Source organism: Panicum virgatum, chromosome 2N (genome assembly GCF_016808335.1).
Source record: "Panicum virgatum strain AP13 chromosome 2N, P.virgatum_v5, whole genome shotgun sequence".
NCBI classification, from domain to species: Eukaryota; Viridiplantae; Streptophyta; class Magnoliopsida; order Poales; family Poaceae; genus Panicum; species Panicum virgatum.
The window spans coordinates 2662693-2669316 of record NC_053146.1 but is presented as its reverse complement, the minus strand read 5'-3'; the positions used below and the strand labels follow the sequence as shown (position 1 = coordinate 2669316).

Genomic DNA, 6624 nt, shown 5'->3' with positions numbered 1-6624 from the left:
TTTTATCTTTTGGGTGGTTATTTTTTTTTAGATAAAGAAGTAAAATGTTCTGACCTCTACACTCACGAATGTTTGGGTGCAAGTGATGCCGCTCTTGTTTCTTTTTTGTTTTGCCACCTGGCAACCTGTATTTTACGGTTTGCAGCTGCTAATAGACAGCTGCTAATAGTCTACACAAACAGTATTCATGGTTGATCATAGGTTACATTCCAAGCATTAGACAGCAATTGTCTGTGGGTTGAAGAAGCTACCTGCTAAGCTGTCTGACTAATTCCAAAAACTTACAGACGACAGATGTCTGTAGGTTGGAGATGCCCTAACTTGCTTGCTGCCAGCCTTGGGAATGTTTTGCATTCCTGGCACCTCCGACTCCTACAAGCTTGCTTACGTTACCATTATACCGTAACACAGATGGCCTCCCCTCCACTCTTGAATGATATTTCTGCTCCTCCATTGAATCTGGGCTCGGTTTCAAGAATTTGCCTTTGATTCAGACATGTACATATTTCTATATATAAGGAATGGAGCACTTAACAAAATAGCTAATGTGAAGACTTAAATGTAGTACAGAGTTCTCAACTACCATCCTAGTGCATATATTTCCAAAGTTGGCTGGCACAAGCAAAGGGAATCAATCAATTCTGAATTTAATTCATGGCTTTCATTTTTCAGTTCTGGCTTTAGCAATCACAGCGGTGGTTGGTATTTCATTTACCTGCCATGGATAAGTATGAAACCTTTTCAAACAGATAGTAAATGTGGTCTGCTCGATCTTCAGATGCAACTCACTCCTACAAAATTGGAACCTATGGAAAAAAAAATTGGAGTAAAAAAAGTGCCAACCTATGCTATGTGGGTTCAAGCTGTTTCGCTAAAATAAAAGCGATGTATCACTCTGAACTTAGAACTCATAGGCAGAGTCAGCATAGCACTCTAAACTTTGTAGTATCTGTGGAGCATCCCATGCTTTTTGTCCTCAACATCTGTCCATGGTCATGGAATCAAAGCGTATCTATCTCGCAGCATTCTCCCCTTGCCATGATCTGCACAAGATTGGAACGGAGCTGCAGACTAGAGATGAACTGGAGGTCAGGCCTCTGAAGACCTCTCTGCACCAGCATCACGCCAACATCTGACCTACGAATCCTGCAAGGAAACCAGCCTACCACCACTACTGACGACATGCTGGAGAGTTGAGCTCGCCATCGAGCTGGGGACGGGGACGGGAACCCCAACTCCTGAAGGTGGCCGCGATCCTCCATTTACCGGAAATGCCACAACACAAACGGAGACTGCTACTTGCATCACCGGAGTCGCCGAGGAGTACGCCGGCGACCGGTCGAGCCGAGGCCGAGCGCGCGAGGAAGAAGAAAAGGAAAAGGCCAAGATCCTCGCTTCCCATCCTATCGTGCGCCGCAATCTTAGCCGCAGATACTCGATCCAACGGCTCCCAGACTATCCAGGGTGGACGGTATTTGATTTACCGTCCACCCCCCTGGTCTGCGTGGGTCGGGCTGCCAGCCTGCCACTCGCCACCGCCCGCCGGCTGACATCGTCGGCGCAACCACGCGCGCCCTTGCTCCTTCCCTCCACCTCGATCTCCCCAATCCTTCGGCGAACGTGCTGCTGGATGAGCGCTCGTGGCGCTCGGTCGTCTGCTTGCTCGGCTTCGGAGCTCGGGCGTCTCTCGCCACCGCCGACCGCACCATGCCGGCGTGGCGGCGTGTGCCTTCTGTCCTACCTCTACGGGGCTACGACCCCTCCCGGAAGCTGCCCAGCCACCATCACACCTCGGCGAGGACTTGTGCCGGATCATCAGGGGCTGAACCGAACGCCATCGCGCGTCTCCAGTCATGACTCGTCGGCAAGGCGCGTTCTCTGTACAGACGGCACCTCTGCTTCTGGGAGCAGGTGGTAATGTGATTAATCTATGCCGCCATGCCGGTATGCAGCAAGCTGTAGGGAAAAACTGAAAACGGGAGATCGATGCGTATGAATCTGATTGCTGAAAGATATTCAGATGATCGATGCTGTTTTAGCTTTTGGGTGGTTATTTTTTTAGATAAAGAAGTAAAATGTTCTGACCTCTACACTCACGAATTTTTGGGTGTAAGTGATGCCGCTCTTGTTTCTTTTTTGTTTTGCCACCTGGCAACCTGTATTTCAAGGTTTGCAGCTGCTCTCTGTTCTTTCGTTTGCCCCCTTTCAGCATTTGCATTGTTTCCATTCCATTTCCAAACAGCATGTCAGCATGTGGGTATAACACATTTGCATGTTTCCAGAAACCTGCCTTGTGTCATGACGGAATGGGTTCAGACTTAGAGAAGAAAGTGAGCTGAATCATGCAAAATAATCCAGGTTCAGCAAGATATGGTGAGCTAACCGTGGAAGAACCATGGACGCAACGTCATCAAACCATCTTGATCCCCACATCTCTGTGTTAAACCTTACGGATCGCTAGGTAGTAGATCAGTGGGTGCTGACTTGACTGACTTGAGTACGACAAGGTGATCTTGTGCTACGACTAGAAATGGACAGAGAGAGAGTTAGAGATGCAGACCATCGGCGGAGTTCTTGGAGGAGCCAGCCTCGGAGTTGTGCGCCATGCCGAAGTCAGGAACGCCGGCGCAGAGGTCGGGGACGACGGCGGCGTAGTCGTGGACGGCGGTGAAGGCGGCGTGGTGCTTCCCCGTCGCTTGCAACGCCTCCCAGATCGGATTGGGCTAGGTCTGTAGGTGGGTTTAGGGGGGCAACGGTGAACTTTGATTACCGAGCCCTTGGCCCCCACCCTCTCTATTAATATGACGCTGCGCGACAGGGGCCACAACCATTGATTTGATTGGTTGAGCGCCCCCGATCAGGGCGCTAATCAAGGGTTGACCAGCCGTTGGGCTGGCGAGATCAATGCTAACACTCTGCTTACCGACCGATGCATCCTGCGATGTCTGGGAAGGCATTGTTCGATCACCATTGTTCAACAACCAAAATGCCAGGTGATGGCTCATGATCGATCACCATTGTTCGATCTTGAACTATAAATTGACGACCATGCATATCTCCCGATTCTGCATCACAAGTTCACAACAAAATCATACCTAATAACCTACTAACCAAAGCTTACGCCTTTGCCATTGCAGTAATCACCAGCCCACCAATGGCTTCCACCTCGAGCCTCCCCGCAATGGCCATCGTCGTGGCACTCATGCTAGTCCTAGGCAGCGGCACATGCCTCGTGGCTCGCCGGCTTGCGACACCACGGTGCTCGCCGCAGCACCTGCAGCTGCCATCCCGGCCGTGCCAAAGCCGACGGTGCTGGCAGTGCCCACCGTGCCACAGATCCCTGCCGTACCCACGGTCACCGTGCCACCGATGCCAGCGGTGCCCGTGGTGATGGTGACCGCGCCGCTGGTGCCTGCGGTGCCTACCGTGCCCGCGGTGACCGTGCCAACGGTGCCCTTAGTACTAGCCATGCCGGGCGCCGCACTTCCACCGGTTCCTGCCGGCGTCATGCCTGCCGTGCCCAAGGTGACGTTGCCGCCGATGCCGGCGGTCCCTGGCATCCCGAAGGTGACGCTGCCACCGATGCCGTCCATGTCCATCCCCGGCGTGCCAACAATCCCCTTCCTCGCACCACCACCCAAGGCCTAAGCAAGCCATGTAAATCATGGACGTATGCAGATGCAGACATCGTGCTCTTCAGTTCGGCACACAGGCCAGCCAGATGGTTGTCTTCAGTTGTCAATCGGTGTTCCTTTTTTTGTGATGGTTTCATCCATATTCTTGTGTAAAGTTTGAATGTTAATTTTGTAATTCTGTATGTATGCACATATTTGTGTATATGGTATATGTATGATTTTACCTTTTTTAACCAATATGATTTTATTTTGACCTCTGAGAGAATATCTATAATTTTATCTTTGTTAACTCTTCATAGATTACAAGCATAGTAGTTTTACATTCTGGTCTACAGTAAAAAGATCTAAAATACCTGTAATTCTTTTCCCCTTCAGAACATGTACATGGCAAGGATGCATGATTTGCTCGGATTTTTGCAGAAATACTACATATACATCATCTATCTAATCTACCTCTATGCTGTTTTGGTATGCTGCTGCTGCTTTAGTTTCTTCTTCCTTGGATGTCTCTGCAGCATCTGAAAATGTCTCCACAGCACCTTTTCCAGCTTCGAATCTCGCTCTCCTCTCAACGGCCTCCCGCACCCTCTGTGCAAATTCTTCATCAGATCCTGTCAGCATGTACCACAGCTTCATGTTGATCCTGTTGGCCACTAATGTTTGGTGCCGAGGCTCTATCCTGTCCTCCAGGGAGTAACTGAAGAACCTGAAAACCATCCAACGGCGAGGTACAAGGGTGAAGGTGACAACAAAGGCAAAGCATCAGTTAGGTATTGGTATCTTTGTTTTAGATGCAAACAATGAACTCCAACTCACCGTGGAAATTCGATGAGGTCTTTCAGTGGTATTGGTATCTTTCAGTGGCCGCACCATTACACGCCTCAAGTACTGGTATTTTGGCTTTAGGATGTCCACGTTGTAGCTGAGAAGTGCTGGAAAGTCGGCAACCATCTGACCGAGTACAAAGTGGTAGATACCCAGTGACCGGAAGTACTTGACGCTAACTTCCAGCTTGTGTGCAATACTACAGCCCAAGAGCTGTGGATCCAGAGGAATAACCTTTCCAATGTCATCCTGTTTTACTCCACCTTTTGTCAACAGGAATATAACCTTTGGTTTGCACACGTGTAAGACAGATGGAATAGTAGAAGGAATATGTAAAAGTAAAAAAATCTGGAAACAAACACACCATTTATACCTAACACATTTAACTGAAAATATGCTGCCAAAGTTTTTTTTTAAAAAAAAGGAACAGGAGGGACAAGCCCTACTGGATATAATTAATGTATGAAATAAGAAAAACAAAATTTATGTACAGAGGAAAAGAATAGTAGAAAACGAAATTTTTGTACACAATTTTCTACTAAAAACCAAGTATTGTAAAAACAAGAAAAACTGAAGCAATAGTTGCAGAAACCAAAACGAACAATAACAAGATATGAGAACACACCACTGGCGTATTTTCTTGTACAGACTATAAGTTAATACAGGAGGGAACTTCACAAGCACATTGCCGATTGCATCACTCCTTACACCAATATCTTGTAGAAATTGTACCTGAAACAGATGTTTGCATAGAGGCAGAGGAGTCAAACTACCAGACTTCAGAGCATTAAGATCTATAAACCCCAGTAGCACACTGTGCAGAAAATAATTAAACACTTAGTCCTATTGGAGATTGAAAGAGGAAGTCTCACAAATCAAAATATTTTCAAGGAGGAGCTTAGATGATCATAATAGTTTTCTGTGAATACCAGAAGTTGAAAAGCGCATAACACCTAAAAGACGCGAATATATTTCAAAGCAAGTATGAAGTTACCTTTGGTGCTATCACTGTCTCCAAATCAAGACAGAATATTGTAGGTTGGACCAGCAGCATTCGCTTCATGCCATCCCGTGAAACATTCAGGTGATACAGATACTTCACAAGAGGCTTCCACCTTTCTTCAATGCTACAGGCCATGAGTTGTGGCTTGAAAGCCAGTAGCCTCCCAAGTTCTTCGTTGCTCAAACCAAACTCTTTGAGATATTGAACCTGTGACCCAGAATGATATTTCGTTAGCAACTAGAAAAATAGAAGTCAAGGAACTGAATGTAATATCTAAACTAACTCAGTAGTTATCAGAGACCTTCCAAAAGTAACAAGAAGGGTTAGTAAACGAGCACCTCGGTGGCCACCGCGCGGCGCACCTCCAGGGCGCGCCGCAGGATGGCATCCTCCGACTCGGCGAGCCCACCGGCAGCGGCGGAGCTTGTTGGGGTGGAGACGGAGCCCGGGAATTGGTGCTCCCGGTGCGGCGCTAGGGAGGCCCCCCTCGGCGGCGAGGAGGGCGGCGGAGGGGGCTGGTGCTTGGGGCGGGAGGACCGGGTGGGTCGCAGTGGTGGGGTTCTGGAGGCGCGAGGCGGCGACGAGGGAGGGGAGGCGAAGGCGATGGCGGCGGCGGGAGGAGGGGTCGGGGGTGCGGAGCAGGAGGTGGAGGCGGAGATGGGAGTGCGGGAGAGTGGCGGCCATTGGAGTGGAGTGGTGGAGCTCTATCCACTTTGCCTCTTTGGTTTGGGGCTTTGGTTCCGCGGGAACGATTTTCCCAAAAATAAATTATTGCCTGTGAAAAGTTTAACATTTCAAATAGGTTATGTAAAAAAATTGGTGTTGGCATATCTAGGAACACCCAGATATTTTAAGGAGTTCTGTCTTTATCCAGTACTTTTTTCTTCCTACCTTCTCCTATCCTTTTTCAACTTCATCGAGGTTTCTCAACAATTATCCTACAACTTCTCTTATATTTTCTATAAACTTAGTTAGAATAGTTTGACCTAGAACAAACTTACTTATATTTTAGGATGCATGAAGTAATAAGTGAAATAAATCCACTTCATTCTCTCATATAAAATAAGGTATAAAGAAAAGTATGGCAGAGGTTTAAAAAATAAAGTATAGCGGAATAATGCTACAACAAGAGACCTCTGGATTTAGAGCCAAATCGAGATC

At 47.9% G+C, this 6624-nt stretch overlaps 3 pseudogenes; 1 reads left to right on the top strand and 2 right to left on the bottom strand.

Annotated features, from left to right (window-relative positions):
* The first annotated feature begins 3082 nt into the window (after positions 1–3082).
* Positions 3083–3890, top strand: LOC120663028 (annotated as a pseudogene).
* A 26-nt stretch (positions 3891–3916) lies between these two features.
* On the bottom strand, positions 3917–4943 carry LOC120663030 (annotated as a pseudogene).
* A 554-nt stretch (positions 4944–5497) lies between these two features.
* Positions 5498–6221, bottom strand: LOC120663029 (annotated as a pseudogene).
* Positions 6222–6624: the final 403 nt, after the last annotated feature.